Genomic DNA, 6,477 nt, shown 5'->3' with positions numbered 1-6,477 from the left:
AAAAAAAAAAAAAAAAAACAAGAAGGCTTTGGAGGAGAGAAGGCCTAGGAAGGGGCAGAAGGTTCAGAATTAGGACTCTGGATATGGAGTTCAGACACATGTGAATTGGGCATTCTGAACCCCTTGTACAATGTGCAAAGCTGATTTTTTCTTACATAGCACAGTGTTGCTTTCTATTACAGATGTCCCTATCTGGAAACATGTTCATTCAACACTTTGCAGATTTGCAGTTATTTTCAAAACAGCTTTTGTTATACAAAGCTCCCTCTTTTGTTGTAAACATGGTCTTTTCCAGTGCGCTGGATAAAGTCGGGCTCTGGGCAGTAAAGGGACATGGCTACTGCTTATTTCAGGAACTTAGGGGCAAGTGTCTTCATGCCTGTGGAAACAGGAGCCAGCTAGAAGTATTTCCAGCAAAAAATTTAAGAGAAAGGAGGACTTTTTATTATGATTTTGATTTTTTTACTACAACATTGCAGGTGTCTGGAGTATAGCCATTACACTTTATGAAAAAGGCAAAATGGTCATTTGGGGTGTTTTAGGAAGTTTGCCAAAAGGCTCCTTTGTCATTATAATCCTTCCTAAGCTGCCATCCATGGGTTTAGGTTATGGATATGAAAAGTGAAAGAGTTTGAGAGATGAAGTAGGTGTCTCCTGAGTGCTTACCAACCTGTTAATCTTTTTGAGATGTTAATATTTTCATATAGAGCCCCCTAAAATCTTGATGACTCTAGGTCAGTCAAGCCTAAGAGAAGATGTATTTGTCCAAAAAAACAAAACAAAAAAACCGTACTGGATTGCTAGTAACATCTACTTCTTGGAAATTAATACTTTATGTTTTTTAAAAAAATTATTGATGCATTAGGAATATTTTTTGCTTAGCAGTTACAAATTTTAAGAGCTTCTAAGCTTGTTACTCAATCCTAAATGTACTTATATCTTTATAATTTAGCTTAAAGGCTTTTGGTGTTCTGGTTGGTTACTGACAATTCTCAGTGTGACATTCACTGAAGGAAAATGTACCAAGCCTCTAACTTACCACAATTATGTAATTTGGCATTTCTTTTAGGTGCTTCCTTCCTCTAGGTTGGTTTCAGAACTATGCTGGAGAATTGTATGTAATTTTTTTTCTTTCGTCAGTATTGGTGTGTTGGGCCTTTTTTGTGTAACTTAAACATCTGAGGCTAGGCAATTTAAAAAGCTTTAATTGGCTCAGGGATTTGCAGGCTGTACAAGCATGGCACTGACATCTGCTCGGCTTCTGCTGAGGGTCCCAGGAAGCCTACAATCATTGTGGAAGGTGAAGCGGGAGCAGGCACGTTCACATGGCAAGAGAGTGGGGTAAGGGAAGGTCCCAGACTTTTAAACAACCAGACCTTATGTAAACTAACTGAGGGAGAACTTACTCATCACCACGGGGGTGGCGCTAAACCGTTCATGAAAGATGCACCCTCATGATCCAGTCATCTCCCACCAGGCCCTACCTCCAACATTGGGGGTTACATTTCAACATGAGATTTGGAGGGCACAAACATCCAAACTGTATCAGTTGGTTTCAGTTAATAAATAAACCAAAAAATAAAGTTTAGTGCCTCAAACCTTCATACACTTTTCTCATGAAAAGCATTTTATCCAAACCTCTCTCCACCCCCCATGTACGTATCTATATACTTTAGTTTCTACTGATTGAGAAAGTGGGGTTACTTCATTATAATAGAGAAGGATTTTTTTTGTAATCTATATATCTGTACTTTCTGAATCATTTAATGTTCAGGTGAACAGACTGCTTAGTTCTCATTAAAAGGGTTTATTTGATAACGCTTTTAAGCTCACCAGTACTTGATTCTCAAAGGGTGATCATTAGTGAAAATAAAGAGGGATTTAATAAGTCTAAGATATCCTGACCCCAACTGTAGGAACATTATATTAATAGACCGTTACGGTATTGGAAAATTATCTGAGTAAATAGTAGCCATCCTATTTAATGAAGATTGTGATCATTGATACATAAACCTTTGACTTTTGAATGCATGCTTTTATTCGCAGCGTGTTGACTTGAATGTGGGAATGTAGTATCTTAATCTGTCTGACGTCACTGACTGATAGGTAATTTTAAGTGTCAACTGGGCTCAGCTCTGGTACCCAAACATCAGATGTTGCTGGGAAGGTATTTTGTAACTATGATTAACATTTATAATCAGTTGACTTTAAGTGAAGGGGATTATCCTGGCTACGGGTGGGCCAAACCCAATCAGGTGAAGACCTGGGAAAGAAGGAGGAGGAGGAAGTCTGCCTTAAAGCTGTGACATGGAAATCCTGCTTGAGTTTCGAGCCTGCCAGCCTGCTGCACACATTTCACACTTGTCAGCCTCCACAGTGGCAGCAGCCATTATTCCTTAAAATAAGTCTTTATATATAATATATTTCTCTCCAGAGAAATAGCCAAAAATACTGTTGGTTCTATTTCCCTGGAAGAACCCTCACTGATACACTGACACTCAGGAAGAAAATTAACAGTTTTTACCTGGAATCATACAAATCATTTTAATTATTTAAGAGATAAAATTTAAAATTAATCTTTCCTGATTTTTTAAGGTAAAACAGGATATTAAACTTGCAGTAAAAAAATGGATGTCTTTTAATTTCAGGAGGTTTTAGGAGAAAGAAATGGAAAGAGTGGCAAAGTAGCAAAAGACGGTGATACAGTTTAGATACAGTTTCATGTTGAAATATGACATCCAATGTTGGAGGTGGACCTAGTGGGATATGTTTGGGTCGTGGGAGCCAATTTTATGAATGGCTTGGTACTCTTCTCATGGTAATGAGTGAGTTCTCATGTGAGAGCTGGTTGTTTAAAAGAGCCTGACATCTCTCTTGTTCCCTCTCTTGCCATGTGACACACCTGTTCCCCTTTCTCCTTCTGTAAGCGTCCTGAGCCCTCAACAGAAGCAAGTACCAGCACTGTGCTCCTTGTACAGTCTGTAGAACTGTGAGCCAAATTAAGATTTTTCTTTATAAATTATCCAGTCTCAGGTGTTTATAGCAACACAAAGCAGACTAACACAGATGGGACTGAGGAAAAGTCTTAAAACATTCTGAAATGAATATTCTTCACCTGTCCAATGCTTTGCTGTCCTAAAGACTTAGTGTATCACTATCCTTAAAATGCCCATAAAGTCATACACTGAATTGGTTTGCTGTTCTTTAGTATCGTTCTTCATTCACAAACTTATAGATTTCATCTCTCAAGTCACATAGCTATAGGGATCCACCTATAACAAATTGGCTCATTGAGGGGAAAACTCTCTTGTTCATCTTTATCAGTAGGTTTTTGTTGTTGTCGTTTTAGACGGAGTTTGGCTCTTGTTGCCCATGCTGGAGGGCAATGGCGCGATCTCGGCTCACTGCAACCTCCGCCTCCTGGGTTCAAGCGATTCTCCTGCCTCAGCCTTCCGAATAGCTGAGATTACAGGCATGCGCCACCATGCCCGGCTAATTTTGTATTTTTAGTAGAGATGGGGGTTCTCCATGTTGGTCAGGCTGGTCCTGAACTCCCGACCTCGGGTGATCCACCCGCCTTGGCCTCCCAAAGTGCTGGGATTACAAGCGTGTGTATCAGTAGGTTTTCATTACATTGTGGGTGAGAGAATGTGGGAAGTCTGGAAGCTGCAGGTGCAGAGATGAGAGTAGTGTAGCCCTCTTCTTTTTTTTTTTTTTTATTGAGACGGAGTCTCGCACTGTCACCCAGCCTGGAGTGCAGTGACGCAATCTCGGCTCACTGCAAGCTCCGCCTCCTGGGTTCACGCCATTCTCCTGCCTCAGTCTCCCAAGTAGCTGGGACTACAGGTGCCTACCACCACGCCCAGCTAATTTTTTAAAATACATTTTTAGTAGAGACGAGCTTTCACCATGTTAGCCAGGATGGTCTCGATCTCCTGACCTCGTGATTCGCCTGCCTCGGCCTCCCAAAGTGCTGGGATTACAGGTGTGAGCCACTGCGCCCGGCCAGTGTGGCCCTCTTCTAACCCAAACACCTGGTGAAGTTCAGTTGTTTCTGTGATTTAGCATTTAAGGCTAAATCCTCTGGGCCATCAGTTGAATAAGTAAAATAATGAAACGCAGAGTTGCTTACAAAATGAAGCCATGTGAGTAAGTAAATGCACAGGTACAGCAAAGGAAAGGGCTTTATCTCAGCCTTGCTTTTTCCCTCTGCCTGAGTGTTCTCTCTTGGCTATATAACTTGACTTTTCATTTGCATCAAGTCATGGAGTCTCAGGATCAGAAGAAGCTCTAGAGATAAAAAAAAAATTCCAACTGTGAACAGTGCATTAATTCAACATCATCATCCCGGATCAGTGTTTACGCACAGCTATATTCAATGTCAAGAAACATAACTTTTTACATTCTGGTAACTTCCAGTCACTGTTATCAGTTTTCTCTTCCAGAACTAAATTTACACTTCCACTAAAAGTGTAAATTCTTCCATATGTTAACCTTTAATTCTGTTATTTTATTCCTCTGGAGTCTTGTCTTTGTCTTATTTTCTCCTGTGTTATGTCTCCTATGTTATGGCCTAGAATATTCATGATAAGTCCTAGGTCACTCTCTTCTGAATGTGTTCTCATTTATCATCCTATTTCAAATACCTTGCGAGTACCATGTGATATGAGGACCAGAAAACAGAGAACGCTTGTCTTCTATTAGGCATGCTGGTGTCTGCCGATTCCACTGTGACACTGTTAGGGTTTTTACTTCCTCAGTGCGCTGATAATGTTTAGTGAGCTTGTTGTCCAAGTGCTCTCCTTGTTTCTCCTTGTTTCAGCTTGGGTAGGTCTTCATTTTATACCTGTCCAGTTGAACTTTTTTTGAATATAAAAAGAGATGTTCCTGTTTATTCCTACTGAATTAATAAGAATATAGCTTATTCAGTAGGAATAAACTGAATAGGCTGTATCCTGTCTAAGTATAGCTCATTATTTCATTCTTTGAGATCATTTTGGACCTTAGTCTATCCATCTCTTAGCTTTCTTTTATCTATGGATATAAAGCACTTGTTGTCGTATTAATCTTTAATAAAAACATTAACTACCTTTCTTTCCATTGCCCACTTCTCCATCTTTCAGCTGGACTATTGCAGGAGGTTGGTATTCACGTTCAAGCCTATGGATAAGTTTTTCACACTGCTAGAGGGGTGTCTGTTAAAAAACACAAACATGATTGATTCTCATATTCCTGTTTTTATGTCTATCCCTATGGCCACCATTTGATCCCTTTTCTCCACTTGGACGAAGTAGTTACATAACTAGTCTCTGTCCCGTCTCTCTTTCTCACTGCAAGTTCATCCTGGCCTGTCTGGATCACACATTTAGCTGTCAATACCCTTCAATGGCTCCCTACTGCCTCTGTTTGGTGAAAACATTATGCCTTTTGGCTCTGTATCCCCTCTGATGGCATGCCCCAAAGCACCCCATCTGGCATCTTTGACATGATTTTACTACTCCTAAAGCAAAGCAAGTCAAGGAACCATAGTTTCATTTTCTTATCTTTCTAATGGTGTGGCTCAACAATAAAACTAAACACTAAATTAAACTGCTCACAGACCCTCAGTGAATTAGGTAACTTACAGAAACACAGTCCAGGCACCTGTATGAATCTTCTGTTGAACTCAGAGATTGATTTCTTTGCCTCATTTGGAATCTATAAAACTGGATTTCTTAGCCTAATTATTGTGAGAGGAGAGGACATCTTTGCACATTTAACTTTTGTCAAGTAATTCAGAAGTTCATGTGGTGCACATTAATGAAGTAGTATCAATGAGAGTAATGAATACTAGGGCTGAGAGGCACTCTAATATGTGCTACTGGGTTAAGGTTTAATGTGGCATTTCACACCTAACGTTTAGGAAAGGGTTTTAAAGCTTAGTATCCACACCTCACATTTGTATAAATGAATCCCTAGAGTTTGAAATTTGTTTATGATAGAGCAGACGTGGGAAAATGGACTCTGTAGGCGCCATGAAGTGTTTTGCAGTGAAGATTTATAGAAATGTTATAAAAGACACCACAGGGACCTGGTACTTCTGGCTGATGGCATCACCACTACTAGGGCAGTATTTACTGTTTTTCTTATATGCCTGTTAACAAAAAGTGGTCAAATAAAGAAGATCAAAGCAAATCTGCCTTTTCCTTTCAAAGGGTTGATACTTCTTTGTGCAGTATTTCTTTCTCCAGCCTCTTTGATGCTATGCATGATGCTGCAAGATGGCAGAATGTTGTGCCTTTGGCCGGGCGCGGTGGCTCAAGCCTGTAATCCCAGCACTTTGGGAGGCCGAGACGGGCGGATCACGAGGTCAGGGGATCGAGACCATCCTGGCTAACACGGTGAAACCCCATCTCTACTAAAAATACAAAAACTAGCCGGGCGAGGTGGCGGGCGCCTGTAGTCCCAGCTACTCGGGAGGCTGAGGCAGGAGAATGG

This window comes from Rhinopithecus bieti, unplaced genomic scaffold (assembly GCF_001698545.2).
Source record: "Rhinopithecus bieti isolate Rb0 unplaced genomic scaffold, ASM169854v2 scaffold_65275, whole genome shotgun sequence".
NCBI classification, from domain to species: domain Eukaryota; kingdom Metazoa; phylum Chordata; class Mammalia; order Primates; family Cercopithecidae; genus Rhinopithecus; species Rhinopithecus bieti.
The sequence above is the reverse complement of the archived record's forward strand: the minus strand, read 5'-3'. Positions refer to the sequence as shown.